We start from the raw sequence: 26,852 nt of genomic DNA on the forward strand, positions 1-26,852 counted from the left end.
TCCAAACCACAGCTCCACGAGTCTACTCGGAACCGGCCGATTCCTGAGCCATTCGTTCTCCCCTCCATGCGGCGCCTGTGGAACGAGGGACCATCCCCCGAACAACAAAAGACTTTTTCGCTTATTTCGGTAATATGATGATGTATTCCCCCCAGAAAGCATACAACAATTCTTTGCTGTTGCTGTGAAAACAGGAAGAATTTAAAACGTATGTCGGAATTGGATCCGGATCCTTTTTGGACCGAGCAAAGGGAGCGACTCATTGGCGAATCTATAATACAACCAAAACACGGTTGGGAATAAAAAATGGAAATGTTGGAAAGTCAATTCAATGAATTGAAAGCATCCTTAGCAATTCATGCGAAGATTGGTCGTTGGGGATCTCTAGAAAGCCCGTTTTATGAGATTTCTGAGGATCAACACAGATGCTTTATTTATCACCAGGTAAAGATGAATACTATATGGTAGCGGCGGGAAATCCTTTGGCCTTGAATCAGGGTCTTCAGGAAGAACAGGTTGTTCCAGTTCGATATCGTCAAGAATTAAAAGTGGAGTCAGATAGAATCTTAGGCATACGGTTACGGACCCGAGCTGAACCATTTAGGTTTATTACAGCTGGGCACTATTGGGCGCTGCTTCCTCAATTCATAATCCGACTTCACTATGAAAGATGAATAATTTCTTATAGAACATCCTGTATACGATATTTGAAGTAAATTCGTTTTCATTGTTTTCATTGCAACTGAAATTATGATCACCTCAACTCCTCGACGCTTTCTTTCTTCGACGTGAGGCGCTCTCCCTTTACTGAAAGCAAGTAATGAATAAAAATAGGAGTAGGTTGTAATAAGAACGGGATTGATTGCATGCACCGGATCACCTCTACTTTCAAGTTCTGCTTCGGGGAGACTTTTGTTCAAATGCCATAATAAATCGAACAAAGCCATAGCTATAGATCAGGGATCGAAATGTAAGTACTTGTAACAATAGTCACCTCCTTCCACAGGTAGAGATAGGGCTCTCTGAGATAGGCTACCATCAAAAGAGCGCAGAACTCAGCTAAAACATTAACGAGAACATAGACTATAACACAAAACTCACTTAGCGAGAGAACATCTGCTTTCTTTCTTGGAATCATGAGTTTGCAATCGAGAGGGAGCTTGCAAAGCTGCTCAATCATAGAGCGGCAAGAAGGGGGAATGGAATAAAGTAGGCTATAGTGACGCTAGGGCCTAGTCGGCTTCAACCGTCAAAGCAATTTTGACTCTATTCTATTAGCCATAGGCGTAGGAATAGCGTGCTGAGAGAAGACCCTACTTACTAATTCTTTATGCATGGATGCAGGAAGAACTAACTGCTTTCTTTGGGATCAGCGCTTAGGGTACAATCTATTTCTTAGAATTCGAACAACCGAGTTTCTTAATAAAGAGAAATTGGGGACATAGTCAACCTCCTACTATAAGAGCGATTCCCTGGGACTGGAAAGGGAAAGATTCAATCTTGAAAGATTGAGCCCCCGGCTAGCAAGATCGGGAGGTTTATTGTCCTCTTAAGAAGGAATACCCCACTTCTGGGGTCAGCTTCGATCACGAGGAGAGAAGAGCGGACCATTGAAAGTCTCAATTCCTATCCGCCTAAGGCAATTTCAAATCTAACGATTTATTTACCTACAAATCTGCTATTACGCAACTCAACCCTTCTCTGCTGTTGGATGCGCAAAACAACCTATTCCCCTTTCCGACGACTCGGTGGCCTTTGACACGTTATACGTGGTTGCACGTAATCTTGACTTTCGCCTTTCACTCGTGCAGTTGGACTGACTAGTGATTTTGAACCTTGAGACCAAGCCCTTACTCTCACCTTTCGGTTCATTGCAAGGAAAGGCTAAAAAAAGGCAGCTTGAAATGCCAGCCAGCCTCCACCCTTTGCCGATGCTCATTTTATAGAGTGACGCCGGACAATTAGATATTGCCTCATCGCCTGAAGAAGCCTGCGGTACGGGATCAAGAAACTAACCTGATGGATTCATACTCTTTTTATCTTTTCCGATCCTTGGTGGTGAACCCTCCTCTGGGTCTGCCCGTACCAGCTAACTCGCTTTCCTCCTAAAGAATTAAAGGGTCAAAAGGGCCTACCTGTGCATTTTGCTGACTCTCTATTGACTGCCCCCTAACCCCTAAAAAGAAGAAAATTGTCCAGTCCTGGCGAGGAATAGGCCTCTATCCAGATGAGAGATTGAAGAAGAAAGCGATGTGTGCCCCACCTTTCCTCGAAAGGTGGTCGCAACGGGCTTTCATTAATTTCATTTGCAAAGTAGAGCCCATTAAAGTGAATAAAGTGAAAGTAAAGGTGCGGAGCCTAAAAAAGTGGGTAGGGGTCAAATTTCCTCTAAACGAGAGTCAGCCAAAGATGAGAGCATTCGTTCATCCTTTAGTTCAAAGCGCCAACAGGATTGGCTACGACAAACGTAAACCATATCTGACTTCCAAACAAAGTTTGAACGTTCTCTAATAAAATCCCATGTCTACCCGAAGACTTTTTGGTGGAGTTTTAAATTGTCGGCCTGAAGGACGAGAGTTGGGGAGGAGTACTGCTGCTTAGGCCTACCACCTTCATGCAAGCATTTGAGCTTGCGCAATTAAAGGAGGAGAATAGCCAATGACCGAGCTTGAGATGGAAATAAAGAGAATATTTGAAAGAAATAGATTCTTCCTTTTATCTCCGCAGAAGGCCGGATTGATGCAACTTATCAATCCTTGTGGGAGCAACTATGGTAGCCCCTATGCAATGGCTTTAATACGCCCTCCCTCCTATAAGTTATAAGGATAAATGCCCATACTATTGAACTGTAGCCCCCTTTACGAGATGAACTCAACAGAGAAGAGGGGAGGAAACTAAATAAATAGCGTAGATAAGGAAGTGGCTATTCTTTTTCATTACTCCGCTGCGCTCGAATAAGCTCTTTGCGCAAGAAAGGGATATGAGATAGACACCATCAATCGGTAAAAAAAAATAGAGTCACTTACTGGTACCCCTGTCACTCTTGTGAAGATGCTTAAATCAAGGCCTTTCTAAAAAAGAAAGAGGTCTGATGTGTCACTAGCCGAGTTAGAGGGCTAACCTTCAATAGACTCTTTCTGCAAGGAAATTACAGAATTTCTTTCTAATTCTAATAAGGAAAATGCATCGAATGCTCTTGTTACAGAATAGGCAGCTGTGAGGGGTGTTAGGATTGGACAAGAAGGGCTTTGCGCCTTAGACGGTCTTGTCTTTGTCTTTGTGCGAATCTAGTGCCGGTGTCGAAGGTTTAGCCCAGCCCGGTGAATCAAGCAATTGAATCAGGAAGCGCTGCTAGAAGAGAATACTACATTGCCGCTGTAAGTGCTTGAGAATGAGTTCACGCTCTTCTTGTTACAGTAAGTGCTGCAATTGAATCAGCTCTTGATGCAATAGGAGTTCTTGGTATAACCGCAGCTGAGTAAATATCAGCCGTGGTTGAATCACTAAGCTGTGTTAGTGCTGGAGTACTCATATCCGCTGCTGGTGGTAAAAGAAAGAAGACAGAACAGCTATTTCATCAGCTCTGGGACTTGAAGGCAGAGAAGAAGACGGAAAAATAGAAGGGGATATTGGTTTTATAAACTCAAAGGAGGACGGGCATGACAGAGTTTGGCAAGATCCGTCGTTCTAGTAAAACAAATGTAATCATGAAAAAGTGTGTAGTTCAACATGCCTTATAAAACATTAAAGTATTTTAAGTGTGCAAAAATGTGTCTTTACCAGGTAGTGAAAGTGATGGAAAAACGAATAAGGTCTCGTATGTTGATAGAACCAATATGATGAAATCACCATTGTTATATAACATACTATCCCCCTCTTTCTATGATAGCACCAATATGTTTAGTAGTCTTATGACTAGCATTAAAAGCTCTCCACATATGACGCCAATAAAGAAGGAAGTCTAAATCCCCTTAGTGGGAAGACTGGGTTTGCTAGATGATAGGTTGAACAAACTGGGTATAACATATCGCTTTTTTCCTCTCCATCGAGATTCATTCATTCTAGAAGAATTGAGGTTACCAAAATCATTGTCGTCTTTGACGTAATTGTTTCAATCTCTAGGTCAATCATCTTATAGATGCCCTTTATCAAGGGACTCCTTGTTACCATATAGCAACTCTGGTCTAGGTTTGCGTAGCATATCGAACAATCAATTTTCAAAAAGATCATTGTTGGAGATATTCACTTATCACAAAGGTATGTATGGTCATTTCAGAATTCTTGTCTTCTTAGGTGTAGGTATTACAATTTGGTATACGTTTACGCCTGGTCTTGAACACGTGGCTCCAGCTAGCATGTTAAGGTCTATAGATGATTATAACACCTTTCTGAACATGGATCGTTGTAATTCTTCATTCAAGAGAATGGGATTCGTTCAAGTCAGCCGCATTTGAGGGCATTTTTCCACTAATAGCAATGAGTGAAATAAGCTTATATGGAATCGGCAGGTATGTGTCACGCACGATAGTTCAATTGGGAAGGTACCTGAGGTTAGCCAAATCACTATCTTCTTTTCTTGAATGAATAGATCAGGATATTTGACTAAGTAAGGAAGTAGCACCGGCGGCAGTTAACTAATAGGGCTTTTCCCTCTTTATAGGGCTTACCTCTTTGTTCCTTTGAAAGTCATCAGAGAATGGGAGGTACTAATACCAGAACTCGTGTCTTATGCTTCTTGTTTTCCTATACTAAGGTGTCCTCTCTTACTAGGCTTATTAGCTCCCAAGACTTCACTGCAGGTCTAGCTCATTTTTATGTAAATGAGCATTGATCCCCTACTGTGACATATGATGGTGTACCTAGACTTGGTGGTGAGCTACCTTCTTTCATACTGTCAGTGAGGGTAAACATACTGGATTAAGAGATCCAAGGAAATAGAGCGACTTTCCATAACAACAATTCGTTATGACGTTCATGTTGTTCATTGGGAACCTCTCCTAATAAGCATATTAACTGCGAGGTTCTTAGTAAGCAAAAAATCCGGTTTTTCATGGGCGTAGTAAGCATATTGACGTTCGTTATCATTTTATACGCGAACGTGTGGAGTGGGGGGAGATTGTTATCAAGCATATAAGAACTGAAGATCAAAAATCAGATGTCTTGACCAAGGAAATGGCTACTGTGAAGTTCGAAAGAATGTGTGCATTATTGGGTGTCAAGAAGTTGCAGAAAGGAGTTTAGACTAAGGGGGAGCATGTTGGAATATAGTCTAAACTAAGTTAGAATAAATATGTTAATGTCAAGTTTTGTGGCTGTCAACACGTGTTATTTGCTTTTGAATGGGTCGTGTTCAGTTTTAGAAATAGTAGGAGTGTTTTGAATAAGTGAAGTATTGGTATAGTCTTTTTAGGAGTAAGTTGCTATTTTTTAGCAGTAAGGGGGTTATCTTTATATTCTCTCTTTTGTAACTCAGTTCTTTTCTATGTTAAGAAGTATATCAGTAGGCTTTTGTTTTCCTTTCAACGTATTACTCAAACAGGTGTTATATATATATATATATATATATATCGTGTGTGTTAGGAACATCAGCCTGAAACCAACAATAAATGATTTACGGAGGGATATTAACCTTTTCCCTAAAAATATCACGTTAAATCTCGGTTCACATGCATTTTCAAAGACATAAATACCAACTTATCTAATAATACAAGCAACAAGACAATCTATAAACAACTCTGTAACTTAAAGCGCTTGCAGAAAATAGTAAAACAATTCAAACAAAAACAAAGCAAGTTCCCTTTGTACACCTCTACCTTTGTACAACAAACCGTAACTTTAAGTTTCTGCAGAAATTATCGAAGTTGTAAACTGTAGATTCTTGAGAAATAACCTTTGTTTAAGATATACAATGTTATAAGGATCGTTTAGGCGCTTGAATCTCTTAATTCCGATTTACGGATCAAAAGTTATGATCGTTTTAGTAAAAGTGTTTTACGCGACAAAAACTGCTACAAATCACGAACTTTGAAAATATAAAGGATAGACTTAAAAGTATTCATAAATCATGAAATTTTTACAGAGAGTAACATGTGGAGTTTCCTAACTGTCATAATAATTTTCAGTGAAAATAATGATTTCTCAATTTTATAAAAATATCGGAGCCGAGACCGCGCGAGTAGAAACCGTAAGAATCCTTAAGCGGAGCCGACAACGATAATGAGAATGAACTCAAGATACTTAGGAAAATGAAGTGACCATAAAGTGTTTATGACTTAAAAGAAATGTTAAGGGTAGTATGAGTTGAGATGGTGTATAATGAGTAGCGCAGGAGTGCGAATTACCGTGAATTAGGACGGAACCTAACGAAATGAAATGTGTTTATGGTTATAGATTTCCGAGCGGAACCTAGAGCATCCTCCACCTCGAGATACCCAGGCAAGTTTACAAACCCAACTCCATTTTACTGTTGTGTTGTGAAAAGATTGTTTTACTATCATCGCATAAATACTATGTTTGCCATGATACGTAGTTTTGAATTTTCGCATGATATAGCGATGTTGTACGATAAGTATATATCGTGAAATGTTATTTCGCTTTAAGCGTAATGTGTGATAGAAGACTGAGGGTTGGTCCGGATTTAAGATAAAACCCGGGAATAGTTCCGGAGATATTATAGGACGGATATAAGTCCATAATAGTACGTTTTAAAGGGACTCACCGTCCACTTACGAAACATTAAAACACCGCGAACTTTTAAAACGATTTCCCAATGAGCATATTCCCTCAACTATATTTTATTGATTCGGATATTAAATATTATATACGTATTCCTTTATTATAGGAGTAGTATACTTCAACGTTTATTTATTTCAAACCCGATTAATCATTATAGATTATTAATTATGTAAACACAAACTAGTTGAGGAACACTATTTAAATAAATCTTTTAAAAGAATAACTCATTCGAGGTATGATGAATATCAATTATCATTTAATTATTTAAAGACTACTATTTAATTAATGATTATTTATTTAAGGATTGTTATTGATTTAAAGATCATAGATCCTGATATACCTTCTGATTTAGAAGTATCATTCGAATAATTTCAGATCATCGGTGAATATTATCCCGACTTATTATTATATTGAATATAGTTTCAAGAAGAAACTTTTCCCCTTATTAATTATCTGTTGACAACGGTCAACTCACATCCCTAGTACTTCCTCCGAAATTCTCAGAAGTACGTATATACATATATATACACTTATATTCTAAAAAGATAAATAATCTCTATCAACAAGCAAAACGCTTGGGGAACTTCGATGTGGTTCAAGTTCCCGGGATGGATAGAATCCTATTGAAGGACAATGGAGGGGTAGACTCTGGTACTACGTGTACTGGATGGGCTACCAAAGGTACCGCAGGCGAAGGTACTTTGTGTACTCAGGAACTTGTGAAGTATGTGTATACCCGAAAATGGAACACGTAGCCCGAATGCGGCCAGGCTGATACCCGAGAGATGACGGTATTAGTCCTTTTACTAGTAAAGAAGGTTACTTTCCGTAGGACGACTGATCATCATATGCGGTGGTTCCTGTGAGATGTCCAAAAATCTTCCAATTGGAATTGATATGCAATACCGTAACCCAAGCCTAGGTGCTGGGATTACTATTAAGGTATTCGCAGGTTATAAAAACCCCTTAAAAGAATTATTCTCATAAGAAGGTGTGGGACACCGAGAAATCTACTTTTAAATAAAACATATATATAATATATGATGTTATTATACAGTCATTTTCATACTGTACATTATTATGCTGAGCATCTTAGCTCACACTTATTTTCTTAAATTGACACAACACAATAGTGAATCAAGATGCCTGCCATGAGAACCACAGCCAAGAAACGGGTAGGAAATGGCCAGCTGTTCCGTAGATTGTTTGGTGCAGTACCTCAGGTAGTCGGAATAAGCTGGATTAGTTTTCAGTTGTTTATAGTTCAGCTTATTTATAAGTATGGTTTATGTAAAATAAGAAATAAGAAGCGTATATTCGGCCGGCGGATTAACCGTACTTAAAGGTCACCCCCGGTAAGACTAATTACATTTGGGTTGTAATAAAATTTCTCTAGTAAATGATGGTTCGTTTCCAAGACAATAACCTGTAGTGTGTGTGTGTTAAGGGTGGGGTCGTGAAGCGTGAGTATTTACATATTGTAGTGTGAGTTGTGTGAGTTTAGATAGCGTGGCTTCCGATACTCCTGACCTCGGGTTTTGGGGTGCCACAATTCATAAAGCTAATATTTAGCACATATTATTGTACAGATGTGTAACTGTGTATAAGCTGCAAAAATGTATCAAGATTTTAAGTGTATAAAACTTATATGTACTGTATTTACAGTGGAGACTGTCATGATCTCTTAGTTGAATGCCTTTACCAGCTATGCCTATAACTACAGAGTTTTTCTATAGCTCACATGAATCAGAGTGTCCAAAAAATAAATAACGATTGTCTGCAATGTTTTCATATACAAAATCCCCCACAAACCTATAATAAGCAGTCAAAATTAGATTATTAATCTAAAAACATAAATATAAGAAAAATGACTACAATAATTTAGAACTTCAATAACATAATCGATAAACTTATAGTGGCACAAACTGTAAAAAGAAAGCTAGCGGAGGAAATGACAAATCAATATATTCCATAATCTTGAATACTGCTTCTGATTTTATATATGCCCTGAAACAACATATTTTTATTTAGCCTATTTCTGCTATCATATAATGCAAATCAGGTAGTTACATGCTTATGTATAAAAAAATCATCCTTAAATTGTCAATTTTTAGTACTTATACTAAACTTTGAGGTCTCAAAATTAGTTGCTAGCGGGAAATATTACCTATCTTCTTCCACCAGGACAACACTTGAAATTTCATCAGGAGATCTTCCGGATCTCTGTAATAATTTCTTTCCTGCTTCACTCTGTATATCAAGACGAGAAACATTGAACTATGAACAGTTCAATGGGCCTACACTGCTTTCCCCATTTTTATTTGAAGATAAATGACAGTCATCGTGCATATATCCCTATTTAACAAAGATAAAGTCATGATAGTTCAAATATTTAAAGTAAATACACCTATCAAGCTACCCATTTAAGTTTTATTTTCTACTCTATCACCACCAATTTTATATGTGGGTTCGCTGCGCTGTTCATAGGTAAATAATTGTTATAAAAAAATCAAAGAATGAACATACTTGTTCCTTGAAAAAGACTGTGACAGCATCCAGAAGAACTGTCCCCGCAAATTCAGGAGTCCTTGCATCTTTTCGGCTATGAGAACATGCTCGATCTAGCCTAATTCCATTCTTATCCAGTAAACTAAAATCAAGGACATAAACTGCAATATTAAGTCACGTCGCAGGAAATAGGGAAACTAAAATAATTTTCTTACCAAAACCAGATATAACCAGATATGAGCCTTTTAGAACCTTGTTACCGATTTTATGAAATAGGTTGTAAACTCCCTTCACCATGCCTAAATAGGTCTTGTATGAGCTTTAGCAGAGAAAGCATATAGGACCCATCAGATTGTAGTACTCAATTTAGGGTTGTGGTTCTTGGTCCATTTAGTGTTGCTCAAAATTAGGGCTTGTAATTTGGAATTAAACTTAGGGCCACTGAGATAGATAGAAGAGAGATGAGAGAGAGAGGTTAAGGAGGTGAGAGAGACGAGAGAGAGGTGAGTTGACCTGAGCGGGGAGAGAGATGAAGCAATGGGAGAGAAGGAGCGGCCAAAGAGATTGAGATGAGAGCCAAGGCAGTCAAAGGGGAAGGGGGAATATTGGGTAATAATAAAAATTTCGGCTAAGTAGAAATTCGCCCTTGTATTTTTGTTATAAAAGAGAGAGAATAGTTCCCCGTGTTTTTTTTATTTTTTTCAAAGTCGATTATAGAAAATGATTAAGTGTAAAACTGATGTTAAAATATATGTTTAACATCAGTTTAGATCAAGCCGATGTTAAAAATTCTTTTAACATCGATTTTTTGGGACTGTTGTAAAAGAGGTGATGACTATTCATGTTTTTCTTGTAGTGTTAATGCATTTTTTTCTTGTAAAAATGATGTGTGATATTGGTTAAGGCATCCTTTGTATAATAAACATCACCAACATCAATATCGGTCACAAAAAGAATGATATTGGCCATAAACCAATGTCTATTAGCTTTTTTCTTGTAGTGAATATAACTTACAATTTGAGCGTCATTAAATGGCAATTAAACACAACAAAAAAATTTAGTCATTAAAAAAAACTAGTTCTATATAGTTATAAACTAGTGTGATAAAAAATAGACATATTAAATAATAAAAGTGTTGATCGGTTAAACACGCGCTAATAATACACGCAAGTATACGAGTTCGCAAGAGTATACAATCTTTTCTAGTTCGTTCCCACAGAGACTGTATTGGTTAACTATTTAATTTATGCACCTAAGCAACAAGGTATGGTTATTATCCAATGCTAAGACTATAACAAGGTGAGATTGTTTATAACTAAGAATTACGCTAACAATTATAACTACGAGAAAAAGATTGACTGAATTGATATATATGACAAATATGGGATTCTAACTTCATTAAATACTTCATTCATTAGCTTTATTATTCTTAACCTTAGCATGCAATGGCGATGACACTAATCAGATAACACGAAACTGATAAATGCTAACTTTCGTTGCACGAGTACCATTCTACCAGACATCCACAAAAGAGATAGAAGCTGAATAGGCACCAATTATATTGAGACCCTATATGTCTATAGAATTTGACAACATAACGGTTTAAGCACAAGTTATCTATCTTGATTACATAGGGAAGTAAGATGGTTAAAATTACCTACGAATCATGCATAACACATACATGAACCTATGCTAGCATGGAAAGTTCAAAATCCATAAATTCACTTTCGCTTCATTAAGAATTAACGCACTATCTTATAAGTTCGCGATGCTCATAAGACGAACACGCACAACCAATACTAGGATATCATACAATCACCACATATTAAGGCATCAAACAAATTAACTAAAGAAATCCATAAATAAATCCGCTAGAACCCCACGATAACGATTAGCCCGTAATTGGACTCATCATCAACGTGGGTTCTGATGAAAACATGATATAGCAAACATAGTCTTTATACAAATAAATAAAACCAAGTACAAACAAGAATATAGGTTCAGCAAAACAAGAAACAAACATCCAAGTTATAACTCAAAACAAAGATTCATAAGAATAAACTAGATCGTTTTCTCCTTTGTTGAATTGTGGTAAAGGTCTCTTGCCGTCTTCTCCTTGAGCTCTGGTCTGTCTCAAACTTGATATATATTAAAAACGACCTAAAGTTATTTATATAGCAGCCCTCAACAATCTGGAAGCCTTCCCTTTTAGAATTGTAGTAGAAACAGGAATTTGAAATTCGGCCTCGGCGCAGCCGCGCGCTATAACAACACGGGCGTGCCGGCCTTCTGGAAAAAACTCAGATTTCTTCTTAAATCTTGCTGCTTCGAGCCGGCTTTCCACGAGCTTTTATTTCAACACCACCTGGACACCAAATTAGCACTAAAACAATGCTAATTCACCTGATTACCTGAATAGTGCCTGAAATGCAAAAACACTAGAAAACACATTAAAACACTTAACAACTTGAGTACAAATATACCAATTTGAAGCATATTAGAGCATAATAAAGTGTCATAAATGCCACTCAACATACCCCCAAACTTGAATCGAGGCTTGTCCTCAAGCATAAACAGACTCAAAGAATGAGAAACAATAATGAATGATTGCAACTATATGAATGTAACGACCCCCCAATAGAATAACTCTTTATACCAACAAGCAACATATCAACAAATGCAGTTATTCGCATGAAGATCAATCAAATCATACAAATCAACTTACAAACTAGAAACATGTGTGTGTGAAGATATTTACAGATATACTATTGCAACTAGATCAATAATCATGACTCACTACTCATCAAGGCAATCGCAAGGTTATAGATAAAATAAAAAGCTAGATTCAAAATAACTTATAACACTTCAATTCTTATATTGGAGTTTTATACGGATTCATGCTTTTATTCACAACAAAACAACACAAGTATGCTTATTTGATCGTGCAATGAGTGAGGTCCACAAAAGACTTATACTATAGCACCCATGTAGCGAGCGTTAGGTTAGCGGATCCCAGACCATAAAAGCCTTAGGTCACTAGGCACAAAGTCCCCCAAGAACTTAATAACTCGAGTACTAAAGAGCCCACTCGTGATCAATTATACATAACATTTATTCTTTTATATTCTTTTTCTTTTTTTTCTCTTTTTTTTATTCACAATTTCTGAATGAGTGTGTTTCGCTCCATCTCATTCAACCCTAGACTACTCATAAAAATATGAGCCGACTACTAGCCATTTGACACCTAGCCACACTACTAGCAATGAAATCCAATTTCTCCAATTTTTCAATATCCATGTCTTTTATTGTTAAGAGAATACCCTAAATTCTAAATATAAACAAGCGATTAAACCTCGATAAATCAAATAAACCATGATCATGATCTATCACTCTAACAACATATAAGACTTAGTGAAATACAAGTATCTCTAGCATGCAAATCAATCCAATAAGACTCAACATCACTAAATACGACATTACTACACTAGCATCAATATCGCAAGTCAATCAGAAAAATTATCTAAGGGATCATGTTATAATGCAAATGCATGAAACTACATGAATAAATTATCATAAAACTATCAAAATAAAAAAACTACATGGCAAAATATGCAAACTATATGAACTAAACTATCATGAACATGTAACTATATGAGACTCACACAAACATATTCCTTCAACTGCTACCCCAAACTTAAAATATTCACTGTCCTCAGTGAAGGTAATAGCAAGGAATCAGGCATACCTAATCTGAATCAGAATCTTCACCCTCAATGGGTGGAGTGTCAGGTGTTTCAGGAGGCGGATACACAGAGTCCTCACCAAAAACTGGTCACTGAATGTCAACTCCGGTGGCTCTAAATGCAGTCCCAAGTGCCTGGGTGAGATCCTATGCAAAACAACTATGGATGTCGTGCATCGCATCCATCCTCCTCGTAAGACGCCTATACTACGTCGAACTCAAACCAGCTCCCATATTCGCTCCTGCTGCCTCTTGCTGCTATTGCGATGGTCCTCCTTCATCTCCTAACTGAGATCTCAATTCAGTCCTGCTCGCCTGACTAACAGCTGGCCTCCGACCAGGTAGGTGGTCAAAAGAATACCCAATCCCCTTCAGATCGGGCTTGCCTCCATCCCATTCCTGCATCATAGCCAAAGTAGTGCTATCGATCAGAGCACTCAGAATCTGCAACTGCTCATGTGCGGGCCAATGCACACCAACTGCCACACACAGCTTTGTCACCACTGACGCATACCGAATAGATCCCGTAGTGCCTCCCCTCAAGAACCTCCAAAATCCCCTGGTATATCACCATCCCCAAATCTACATAATCACCCTGCAGATTGCCCCATAGCAGACGTGCACGCTCCACAGTAACCTCATGAACATGCGAAGATGGCATAATATTAGCACATATAAAAGCGTTTCATGCACGGGCAAACCTGTTCATGCCGGACTCCGAGAACGTAGAATACTCGGCGACTGTGCCCCTCTCTTCCAATGTGTGTCGGGCCGGCACAGAGTATCAATAATAAGATCCAGATCAAAGTCTTCTGGAGTCTTATCATTCCAGGTATCCTGCCCCACCTTCCTCGTGGGCTGCTCAATCACAGTCCTGATAGCCTATGCACTATACTCCACCGTCCTCTCGCACCATAGTGAAGCCATTCTTCTCGGCCTTGGCATTCACATAGAACTCGTGAACCATACTCACAGGCACATCAGCTGGTGCCTCGTAAAAAGAAACCCATCCCATCTCCAAGATCATCTCCAAAAGCTTACCATCGTTCCCAGATGGAAGGAAACCTCTCTCCTTAGCAATAGGCTTCGCAAGAAGCCTCGTGTACTCCTCCTCAGCCTCGGGAGTAGAAAACCTGGGTCTCACACCACTCGAAGTTGAAGAATCGGTGGCGCTGCTATCGACTTGAGTTCTTTGTCTCTTGGGTGCCATGGAAATTGATTAGAGAGAATAAGAGTTATGTTTGAGAAAGAAATTGTGTTTGAGAGTTTGTGAATTGGTGAAGAAGTTTGTGTATAGGGTGTATGTATATATAGGTGGTGGAAAGAAAATTAGATATGGAATAGAAGTGGTATTTCATTATGGAAATAATGGGAGTAATGGGTTTGATTTGGAGAGGGAATTATGGGATGTGGGGGAGTAAAATTCGATTGAGAATTGATTTTGGGATAAAATTCTCGTTTTCCCCCTCTTAACTGCGATGATTCATATTATACCTTTTCATCATAGCAGTGAACTTGCGATTGCAAAAAAGCGACCACTCACGACCACTCATCACTGATTATGACTCTTGGAGTTCCAAACCTTGTGAATAACTGCTTGTGCAGAAAATTAAGTACCACTTTCGCATCGTTTATTGGCAACACCTTAATTTCAACCATTTCGACACATAATCAACTGCCAACAAGATATACTGATTGTTACAAGATGAGACAAATGGCCCCATGAATTCAATTCCCCAAACATCGAAGACCTCAACCTCGAGAAGCACATTAAGAGGAATCTCACCCCTTTTAGACATGTTACCCACACGTTGACATCGATCACATTTCAAAACGAACTGATGAACATCTTTAAATAATGTTGGCCAAAAGAAACCTGCTTGAAGAACACGAGTTGCTGTCTTTTCTCCACCATAATGTCCTCCATAAGCCATTGAGTGGCAATCTCGCAAGATCCACCCCATTTCGTTATAAAGAATACATCTCCTGATGATTTGGTCAGCTTCTTGGGGAAAAAGAAATGGATCATCCCACATATACCACTTCACCTCATGAAAAAACTTCTTCCTTTGAGCATAAGATAAGTCAGGAGGCATGATATTACTCACAAGATAGTTCATTATGTCTGCAAACCACGGTTCTTCTTCTTGCACTCCAAACAGCTACTCGTCGGGAAAAGACTCATTTATCAATGTCTTGTCTAATGAAGTAGCATTAGGATTCTATAAATGCGAGAGATGATCAGCAACTTGATTTTCAGTTCCTTTTCTGCCCTTGATCTCTAGTTCAAATTCTTGGAGCAAAAGAACCAATCGAATCAATCTAGGCTTCGAGTCCTTCTTTGAGACGAGATATTGAATGGCGGCGTGATCAGTGAAAACTGTCACCTTAGTCCCAAGTAGATAAGATCGAAATTTCTCAATACCGTAGACAATAGCCAAAAGTTCTTTCTCCGTAGTAGTGTAGTTCAGTTGAGCACCATTTAGAGTCTTACTAGCGTAGTAGACGACATGAAATATATTGTTCTTTCTCTACCCAAGAACTGCTCCAACTGCATAGTCACTTGCATTACACATCATCTCAAAAGGCTCATTCCAATCAGGTGTAGTTATGACAGGTGTCGTAATTAGACTCTTCTTCAATGTATCAAAAGCTGCAAGGCACTCATCATCGAATTTAAAAGGAACATCTTTCTCTAACAGACTGCACAAAGGCTTTGAAATTTTTGAGAAGTCTTTGATGAAATGCCTGTAGAAACCCGTATGACCAAGAAAACTGCGAATCCCCTTAACAAAAATAGGTGGAAGAAGATTATCAATGACCCCCACCTTGGCCTTGTCCACCTCTAGACCTTTATTAGAAACCTTGTGCCCGAGAATAATGCCTTGACACACCATAAAATGATATTTCTCCCAATTAAGAACCAGATTGGTCTCAACACACCTCTTGCGATTGTGTCCCAGATTCTGCAAACATTCTTCAAATTAATCGCCAAAGACTAAGAAGCCGTCCATGAACACCTCCACATTCTGGCCAATCATGTCAGAAAAGATGGCCATCATACATCTCTGAAATGTGGTTGGTGCACAACACAAACCAAAAGAAACTCGTGTGAAGGTGAAAGTACCAAATGGACAAGTGAAGGTAGTCTTCTCCTGATCTTCTGGAGCGATACAAATCTGATTGTAACCCGAACAGCCATCCAGAAGACAGTAATATTCATGACCGGCCAACCTGTCAAGCATCTGATCAAAGAAGGGCAATGGAAAGTGGTCCTTCCTAGTGGCTTTGTTCAGCTTCCGATATTCCATGCAGACCCTCCACCCTGTAACTGTTCTGGTAGGGATAAGCTCATTATTTTCATTTGCTACCACAGTAATTCCACCTTTTTTTGGTACACATTGAATCGGGCTTACCCATGAACTGTCAGAGATAGGATAGATGATCCATGCATCTAGCCACTTCAGAATTTCCTTTTTCACTACTTCCTTCATGATAGGATTAAGCCTTCTTTGCTGCTCAACTGTAGCCTTATTACCTTCCTCTAGCAGAATTTTATGCATACAGTAAGAAGGGATGATCCCCTTGATAATTGCTATAGTCCATCCAATTGCTGACTTGAGCTCTCTCAGAATCCTCAAAAGCTTTTCCTCATCACTACCTGAAAGGTCAGATACAATAATAAAAGGCAGAGTAGATGCATCACCTAAAAACGCATACCTCAAATGCTCACATAAAAGCTTAAGCTCTATAGATGTAACTTCCTTAATAAAAGGCTTGAGGCGTTTAGGAGCCTTGTTCCATTCTTCCATTCCAAGAGATTCAAAAGGCATATCAATCTTCCTTTTCCAAGGAGATGCATTCAAATATTGCAATTGCTCTTCATCTTCGTCATCTTCACTGTTCGAATTTCCCAATAAGGCTTTTTCTAAGGCATCAGACCTTAGCAATTGATCAAGTTCCGATGTGACCACCAAATCGACCAACTCCACTTTTAAGCACTCCTCATTATCAGTAGGAAATTTCATAGCATTGAACACATTAAAGGTAATATCCTGATCCAATACTCGCATTGTAAGCTCACCCTTCTGTACATCGATCAAGGTTCGGCCAGTTGTCAAAAAGGGTCTTCCCAAGATTATGGGAATCTTCTTATCCTCTTCGAAATCAAGAATTATAAAATCAGCAGGAAAGATGAGTTTATCAACCTTGACCAAGACATCCTCCACAATACCTCATGGATATGTAATAGAACGGTCTGCCAACTGTAAAGTCATATACGCCGGTTTAGGATCAGGTAGATACAACTGCTTGAAGATTGAGAAAGGCATCAGATTGATGCTAGCTCCCAAGTCGCATAAGCATCTGTCAAAAGACACTTTTCCAATAGTACATGGAATAGTGAAGCTTCCTGGATCCTTAAGCTTCGGAGGTAACTTCTGTTGTAGCACAACACTGCATTCCTCCGTGAGAGCGACAGTCTCTAAATCATCTAGCTTCACTTTTCGAGAGAGAATACCTTTCATAAACTTTGTATAACTAGGCATCTGCCCGAGAGCCTCAGCGAAAGGTATGTTTATATGAAGTTTCTTGAACACCTCCTGAAACTTTTCAAATTGCTTGTCCAACCTTTTCTTTTACAGCGGCTTAGAAAAAGGTGGTGGAGGATAGATCTGTTTCTCCCCTGTATTACCCTCAGGCGAAGTGTGTTTAACAGTAGTCTTCCTTGGTTCCACTTCTTCATCATGTTGCTTTGCTTCTTTCTCAGCCCCAACTTCTTCAGTAAACTCTTAAGTTTGTTCGGGATTCGCAACCTTCCCAGATCTCAAAGTGATTGCCTTTACCTGCTCCTTAGCTTCCTTCTTTCCTGGCACTTCAGTGTCACTAGGAAATGTACCAGGTTGATGATTTAGCAAGGCATTGGCAATTTGCCCAATTTGATTTTCCAAGGTCTTGATAGAAACAGCTTGACTCTTGCACATAAGCTTCAACTCCTCTAATTCAGATTTTTCAGTAGCTTGTTGCAGCTGGAGTTGTTGTCTTGGTGCATACTGCGGTTGCTGAAAACCAGGGGGTTGTACTGCTTAGCTGGATACTGTTGATAAGGCTGTTGAACCGCATTCTGAGCATTGCTACAACTGAAATTAGGATGATTGCGGTTATTAGGATGATAGATGGCTGGAACAGGTTTCTGCGATCACTAGAAGTTGCTCACGAACTGAGCTGATTCACTAAAAATTGCGCACTGATCAGTCTTATGGGCACCAACACAAAGCTCACAGACACTAGTGATTTGATTAACTCCATAATTAGCCAAAGTGTCCACCTTCATTGTCAAAGCCTTAAGTTGGGCAGCGATAGCAGTTGCTGCGTCCAACTCCAGAATTCCTGCTACTATTCCCTGAGTCAGTCTCTGGGAAGGATTCTGGTACTCACATCCATCAGTTCAAGAAGTTTATAAGCTTCATCGTAGCTCTTGGCCCACAAGGCTCCTCCTGATGTTGCATCAAGCATGGGCCTAGAAGTAGGAACTAATCTATTGTAGAAATAGTTGATAATTATCCAATCAGGCATGCCATGGTGTGGGCACTTCCTTAACATCTCCTTATATCAATCCCAAGCCTCACACAGAGATTCTCCGGTTTGTTGAGCAAACTGAGTAAGAGCATTCCTGATTGTTGCAGTCTTCTCCGTGGGAAAGAATTTAGTGAGAAACTTTTGAGCAAGATCTTTCCAAGTGGTGATAGACCCACAAGGCTCTTCCTGATGTTGCATCAAGCATGGGCCTAGAAGTAGGAACCAATCCATTATAGAAATAGTTGATAATTATCCAATCAGGCATGCCATGGTGTGGGCACTTCCTTAACATCTTCTTATATCAATCCCAAGCCTCACACAGAGATTCTCCAGTTTGTTGAGCAAACTGAGTAAGAGCATTCCTGATTGTTGCAGTCTTCTCCGTGGGGAAGAATTTAGTGAGAAACTTTTGAGCAAGATCTTCCCAAGTGGTGATAGACCCTGCTGGTAGAGAATGTAACCAGCACTTAGCTTTGTCCCTCAGTGAGAATGGGAAGATTCGTAGCTTAATAGCATCTTCAGTCACATCATTGAACTTGAAAGTGTCGCATATCTCGATGAAATCCCTGATGTGCATGTTGGGGTCTTCAGTAGGAGAAACCCCAAAATGAACTGAGTTCTGTATCATCTGAATCGTGCTCGACTTAATCTCAAACGTGTTATCCCTGATGGATGGTCTGATGATGCTATACTGAATGTCATTAATCTTAGGCTTCGAATAATCCACCAAAGCCATCGGATTTTCTGCTTGATCACCCATAGCTACTACAATTGGCTCTTCAACTTTCTCTTCTTCCTCTAACTTCTTATCTTCCTCAGAAAATTCCCTACGAACTACCACAAGTTCTTCCTCGGCTTTATCCAGTGTTCTATTACGAGTACGCGAATGCGTCTGCATACACCCTCGCTAGAGTACCTGAAACCAGACAAAGAACAAATAAGTAACAATGTCTGAGTCAATGAAATTTAACGACCACTGATGGAAAGCACATAAATTATAAATTAACAATGCAGTCCCCGGAAGTGGCGCCAAAAACTTGTTAGTCGCTAAACACGCGCTAATAATACACACAAGTATACAAGTTCGCAAGTAGTATATAATCTTTTCTAGTTCATTCCCACAGAGACTGTATTGGTTAACTATTTAATTTATGCACCTAAGTAACAATGTATGGTTATTATCCAATGCTAAGACTATAACAAGTTGAGATTGTTTATAACTAAGAATTATGCTAACAATAATAACTACGAGAATAAGATTGACTGAATTGATATATGACAAACATGGGATTCTAACTTCATTAAATACTTCATTCAATAGCTTTATTATTCTTAACCTTGGCATGCAATGGTGATGACACTAATCAGATAATACGAAACTGATAAACGCCAATTTTCATTGCACGAGTACCATTCTACCAGACATCCACAAAAGAGATAGAAGCTGAATAGGCGTCAATTATATTGAGACCCTATATGTCTATAAAATTTGACAATATAAAGGTTTAAGCACAAGTTATCTATCTTGATTACATAGGCAAGTAAGATAGTTAAAATTACCTACGAATCATGCATAACAAATACATGAACCTATGTTAATTCTTAATTCACTTTCGTTTCATTAAGAATTAACACACTATTTTATAAGCTCGCGACGCTCATAAGACGAATATGCACAACCAATACTAGAATATCATACAATCACCACATACTAAGGCATCAAACAAATTAACTAAAGAAATCCATAAATAAATCCGTTGGAACCCCATGAAAATGATTAACCCATAATCGGACTCATCATCAACGTGGGTTCCGATGAAAACATGATATAGAAAACGTAGTCTTTATACAAATAAATAAAACCAAATACAAACAAGAATATAGGTTCAATAAAACAAGAAACAAGCATCCAAGTTGCAACTCAAAAGAAAGATTCACAAGAATAAACTAGATCGTCTTCGCCTTTGTTGAATTGTGCAAAAGGTCTCTTGCCGTCTTCTCCTTGCGCTCTGGTCTGTCTCTGACTTGATATATATTAAAAATGACCTAAAGTTCTTTATATAGCAGCCCTCAAAATTCCGGAAGCCTTCCCTTTTATAATTGTGGTAGAAACAGGATTCTGAAATTCGGTCTCGGCGCGGGCGCGCGCTATCACTGCGCGGGCGCACTGCATTTGTGGAACCCTGGCGCAGCCGCGCGCTATCACAGCGCGGGCACGCCGTCCTTTTGGGAAAAACTCAGATTTCTTCTTAAATCTTGCTGCTTCGAGCCGACTTTCCACGAGCTTTTATTCCAGCACCACCTGGACACCAAATTAGCACTAAAACAATGTTAATTCACCTGATTACCTGAATAGTGCCTGAAATGCAAAAACACTAGAAAACAAATTAAAACACTTAACAACTTGTGTACAAATACACCAATTCAAAGCTTATTAGAGCATAATAAAGTTTCATAAATACCAATCAACAGAAAGGAACTTTTATGATAGTGTATATGCACACCTAAAACTTTATTGAACATAGTAATGAGATATTACAATTTTTGCGGCACATATATATACATACGTGTATGTGCATTCTTGTTTGGATTGGACCACCGAACAAAACACAAGTACACATGCATAAATGTTCCCAAAAGATAAATCAAAAATAAAAGAAAGACACAAAATATCACCAACATCCAAGATATTTGAATTTTTGCAGTTTTCACAAACACTCAATTGAAAGCCTAAAAGTTTATTTTTAAAAGACACACCTACATGTATGTACATAGAGAGTACATAGACATAATTTCAAAGCCCAAAATTTTACCTCAAACTAAAAGCCCTAATTAGTGCCTCGAATTAAAACCCTAATTGAAAGTCGAAACACCAGCTAAATAAGAGGTATCAAAATTGTAAACAAAACTATGATTTAACATAGACAAATGAAGATAGAATAGGAATTTACCCTAATTTAATAGAAGATGAGAGAACCCCCAATTTTCACTTCCCTAATTCAAAATTAAATTTATTTAGGGTTCGTTGAAGAAGAAGAAGAAGAAGAGATGGGTGTGAGACTGGTGGAGAGGATATGGGTGTGAGAGTGGGGAAGAGAAATATACGAAAAGTCTACTTAGATTAATTTTCTTGCAGAGGGAATGAGTATACTGCTTAAATAATATGGTTGGGGAAAAATTTCCTGCAAATTATTTCTTGTAATTTGTTTTAAAAAAACATGCATAATAATTCATTTAAGTTAATGATATTTAAAAATATGCAATTTTTAATTATAATTTTTTATATTTATAAATGGTAATTTAGATATTTTGTACATCTTAACTATAATGAAGTCACACAAAAAAATCTAAAAAATTATTAAAAAATATTACATCAAAAAAATTGTTAGATGTTCACATTCGTATGGTTGGATCGTTGAAAAATAATTTTCAAAATTAATAATCACGACTCAGGTTGGAGTAGTTCGAACAAATACGCACTTTCACCATTATAAAATCACACAACATAAAATTAATTTTTTAAAAAAAAATATATTGTATCACTAAATTTTTTATATTTCGACATCTGTATGGTTGAATCATCGAAAACCATTTTTATAAATATTCAGGTTTGGGGATGGGGTTTGGGGTTTAAGGTTTAAGGTTTAATTTTTAATACTAATGCGTTCTTGTACCATTTATTCTTGGCCATTGTGACGAAACCAAATAAATCAGTATCTTTTAAAAAGAAATTGATCACTAAAATAATTAGATTATAACATTTCTATGGATGGATTATCAAAAAGGTTTTTAAAAAAAATAAAAATGCATTCAGATCATAATAAAAATGCTTAAAAATGTAAATTCAACACAAAACCAAGAAAATGCACTACTAAACGGCCAAATTTAACGCTTCGGTAAAACATTAACAAGGACACATTAGAAAAATGTTAACCACAGGCTAGCGTGTACCTCCTGCCGAACTACCACGTCCGCAAAAGTTGTCATGCTGTCACGTTAGTAGTGACACATCAGTAAGTGGGTCCCACACGTGATTACATCGCACCACATCAATAGATCAGATATACGTGACTGCCATGTCAGCAAAAGCAGACATACTGCCATATCAGTATTGACACATTAATATGGGGCCTCGCATGTGATAACGTTGCACTGCCACATATGTCCCACATGACTGTCACGGCTGTAAAAGCTGCCATGCTTCCACCTCAGCAATCAAACACCAACATGTAAATCCCACACATGAAGGCATAGCAGTACCACATCAGCATATTGTGGGTGCTAGAAGACTGCAACATCAACAACTGTGGCCCCTGTGCCCTATTAGTTTTTATAACTTACATTTTACGCACATGATCGTTGACACTTTATATAAATGTTAGTAGTATTAAACTTTATATTTCACTCATACTTTGATTTGAATGTATTTAAAAATTAAAAAAAATTAGCAACTAAATTCAATTGGAGGATTGCTATGATATTTTTTAAGTTATGATATGATATTATTGGGCCAAATGGTCAAGAAAATTTAAAAAGTTAGTAGGGGCCAAGTGATTTAAATTACCAAACAATAGCCCATTTGTGTATATATCTAGGGAGATGATCAAATAAAAACCAATATTATAATAAAAACTAGAAACTTATCATATACATTTAAATTTCAAATTATAAACAAAATGAAGCGCATGATTTTTACCCAGACTTCACTTTTGTGATCTCTCCCATCTTATTCTTTTTTCACCCAGGGCACACTTCACTCTCATCACCTACCCACCACCCCCTTTCACACGATACACGTATACCCAAATATATATACATACAACAATCTATATCTGTATCATCACTTCCAACAAAGAATGATATTTACAATGTTAATTTTATTTTGGCAATTCCACCTTTTATTCAAAGGCTTTCATCATCTCCCTCATCACTGTTTCTATAATAGATTATATATCTTTCTTCCATGTACTTCCTTTTCCACTTCCTTCTAGTAGATTAAAATGCCCCTTTATTTGCATTAAATGGAATACAACTCAAGTAATAATTGAATTTATAAAAAAAACAAAGAAATTAGTCATTTTGAGAATAAAAACGTTGGTAGATCTGTTCAAGAATTTTGTGATTTTAGTAAAACAAGTTAGTGATTTCTATGATTCAAATTAGTGATTTATGTAATACAAATTAGTGATCAGAGTTTAGATCTAACTTGATTATATTGATTTACTATATTCAAATTGATATTTGATATGGTGGTGGTAATTTTTTGAAGTTAGGCCGGTATTGATAGTGAGTATGTTGTAAATCAAAAGTAAATACTCCTGGGTGAAAAAGAAGGTAATGAAGGTGAGTTTTTCTGATGGCTGAAGAAGATGAAGGTCGTCAGAGATATATTAATCAACATAATAAGAGATTGAGTGTAGATGAATAGATATTTGTGAGAATAAGTTATTGATCGCAGGTTAACAATGGTAAGAACATGAGTAATTTATGAATGTAAAATTGGTGGTAGTCAGAGGAGATGGTGGTTATCAAATGTAAAAAATATACTGTATGTGTTTGTTGGTAACATGAGTGAAAATGTTTGTATGAGCGTGTATATTTATCACGCTTGGTCGGGGGCTGTTTTGATTTTAATGGGTTAGGTTTGGTTTCTAGTTTTTATTTTAAATTGGTTTCTAGTGGAGTAACCCCTATATATATATATGTAGAAACTTTTCATGTCAGAGTCTTATAGCGGCCATGGCCACCGAAAATCATATTGTATATCCACATCGGGATGTGGCAGGCCAGATGATAAAAATATGGGCCCGCTTCGTGTGTCCCCATGTCAGGTCAGCAATTTATGATTCAATAATTTAGCAAATCTAGCAGTTGCTTTTCTTAGTGCTATCCAAGGTGCAACATACAATTTAGTGTTGGAAAGTGGAACATAAAAATTAAGCTAAGGTACAACAAAAGTTTTTAAGATAATGTAACACTAATTTTGTATTGTTGTAGTTTCGTAAAAATATGGGTCTATTGTAACAGAAAATGAGTGTTACCAGCAAATTATAGTATTTGGTCATTTATGACGTAGTCTTTTTAATATATTCCGCCCTTTTTTACTTCATTTTTAGTTTTGCAGCATAAAATATATCACAACCAATTCTTCTTTGTATGTATATAAGGGTCGTGCCGTAGCCGAACCACGACTTTAAAGTACTGTTGGTCATAATCATTTACAATAAAATATCCCTAACTATTATAAAAGTCTACCATATCAAAAAGTACACAACTTGGTTCTATTAACATTTGCTTTTCTTTCTGAACTTCTTGCCACTACTAGAAATAGTAGATACGACATCGGTGCTTAGACATCGGCATGTAATGCACCCGATATTAAAATCATGTTTAACATCAGTTTAGAAACAAACGATGTTAAATACGAATACTGACATCGGTTTCACATATTAAGCGTTGTCTATGTTCAGAAATTAAAAAGGCCAAATATATGCTTTTAACTTTGACATCGGTTGATTTTGTTAACGGTTATCTCTGGCAATTTTTTAAAAAATAAAAATGTACTTGTCTTTTTTCCCCCGGTTTCAGTACACTTTCCCCCTTTAATTTTAACAAATTATTCACTTTATCTTTATTCCCCCTTTTTCCAAAATATCTCTCCCGCGACCCTCATCTTTCCCACTACCTTCATCTCTCTCGTCTCTCTCGTGTCTCTCACCTCTCATATCTCTCTCATCTCTACCCTCTTTCTTTCTTACCGTCTTCTCACCTCTCATCTCATATCCCATCTTCTCCCCGTCTCTTTCTCTCCTTTCACCTAAACCCTAATTTCAGCCCAAATTCAAATTCAAGCGTTAGAGCTCCGAATTAGAGCAAATTAAGCTTCAAATTAAGTAGAGGTAGCGGCTTTCGAGCATGTGGCATCCTCCAAACCCGGGTCAGAAGTTTGGAGTCCACAACACAAACACAATATATCAACCTGTATAAGAAATATTATTTAAAATGACCCTGCTTCACAAAACCACGGATCGCAACAGGTTAAAGTATGAAAACAAGCCACAACCTTAATTTATTACATTGTACCAAACCCCAACTAATTTAACTTACAATTGATAATAAAATCATTCTTACAATCTAACTATCTCTTTACCGCATGAAACTTCTGCTAGCTCGATCCAACTCGATTGGAACCTTAGCCCGCACCTTGGACTGAGGAACTTCACTATCATCCATATTCTTTTCAACTGTAAAATATATAAAAGAATCGCAAAGGTGAGCTAACTAGCTCAGCAAGTCACGATAACGATAACTGAAGTTAAACAATGATCAAATGAGATGATTCACAGGAATCAAGTTTATTTTTAACTCATCATTAGAATTGGATATTCATTTTAAGTTTTAAAACCAAGGTTAGGCTGCTGATCAGTCACGCACTAACCCCGAGCAAGCACACAACACTGCTCTAATTACTGGATCCAAGGCACACATTGGCCTAATTTGACCATTATATGGTCTGACCACGAATCTGGTCCACATATATAAAAACTATCCAATCCTAAAGCAGTTCAATATAATAAACGATATAATTCAATAAAACAAGTTCATAATCAACGATAGTTAAGCACTTGAATAAAAGCATAAAGAAGCTTATGGATATCTCAAGTGGATTTCAGGGTATGTATAAGAAATGGTTTTCAATTTGTATCAGTGTCCGGTATTAGGTCAGAAGTGATTTTTCAAGGTATAGTTCTTTGATGTTATAAATAATGGTTGCAGTATAAAAGTTTCTGTGTTTTCAAACAATTTTGTTTTAGTGTTTGGTGTTTGGTAGTTGTACCTTTGGGGAGTAGTATCATATTGGTGTGATTTGATATCTGAGAATCAACCAAGGATGGTTTACAAAGAATAAGGCTTACGGCTCAAGATCAAGAAAGAATCAGGGTTCAAGGGTAAGTAGTTTAAAACACTTGCATTATAAAACAGGAGTTATGTTTAATAATAGCAACATGTTATGAAACAGTTCGAAAACATTGGTAATATGTCTTGAAGAAAAGTTTAGAAATACTTGCCTTACAAGGCTTTATAACTATTACTGATCAATTCTGGGCCACTTCTGCCGCTTAGGCTTTTACGTCCAATCACTACATCCCATTAGATTCGACTTTGATACTCAAGTTTTTCTGTTGAAACACTATTGAGCTCGCCGACTAACTACCAGGTCATCTCTAGTCCACCATCCACTTACAGGTTCCCGATTATAACCTACAGGGTCGAAATACCCTACGTTAGA

At 37.6% G+C, this 26,852-nt stretch overlaps 1 long non-coding RNA gene and 2 other non-coding genes across 3 annotated transcripts; 2 read left to right on the top strand and 1 right to left on the bottom strand.

Moving 5' to 3' along the window:
* Positions 1-18,557: 18,557 nt before the first annotated feature.
* LOC141663139 (small nucleolar RNA R71) lies at positions 18,558-18,664 on the top strand. The gene has a single exon (XR_012551223.1). It is a non-coding gene; the product is annotated as a small nucleolar RNA R71 (small nucleolar RNA).
* Positions 18,665-18,825: 161 nt separating this feature from the next.
* LOC141663152 (small nucleolar RNA R71) lies at positions 18,826-18,932 on the top strand. The gene has a single exon (XR_012551236.1). It is a non-coding gene; the product is annotated as a small nucleolar RNA R71 (small nucleolar RNA).
* Positions 18,933-20,394: 1,462 nt separating this feature from the next.
* Positions 20,395-21,692, bottom strand: LOC141661654 (uncharacterized). The gene is made up of 2 exons (XR_012550074.1): positions 21,514-21,692; positions 20,395-20,864 (listed from the first exon to the last, which is right to left on the bottom strand). It is a non-coding gene; the product is annotated as an uncharacterized LOC141661654 (long non-coding RNA).
* Positions 21,693-26,852: the final 5,160 nt, after the last annotated feature.

The sequence above is a fragment of the Apium graveolens genome, chromosome 5 (genome assembly GCF_009905375.1).
Source record: "Apium graveolens cultivar Ventura chromosome 5, ASM990537v1, whole genome shotgun sequence".
Classification (NCBI taxonomy): domain Eukaryota; kingdom Viridiplantae; phylum Streptophyta; class Magnoliopsida; order Apiales; family Apiaceae; genus Apium; species Apium graveolens.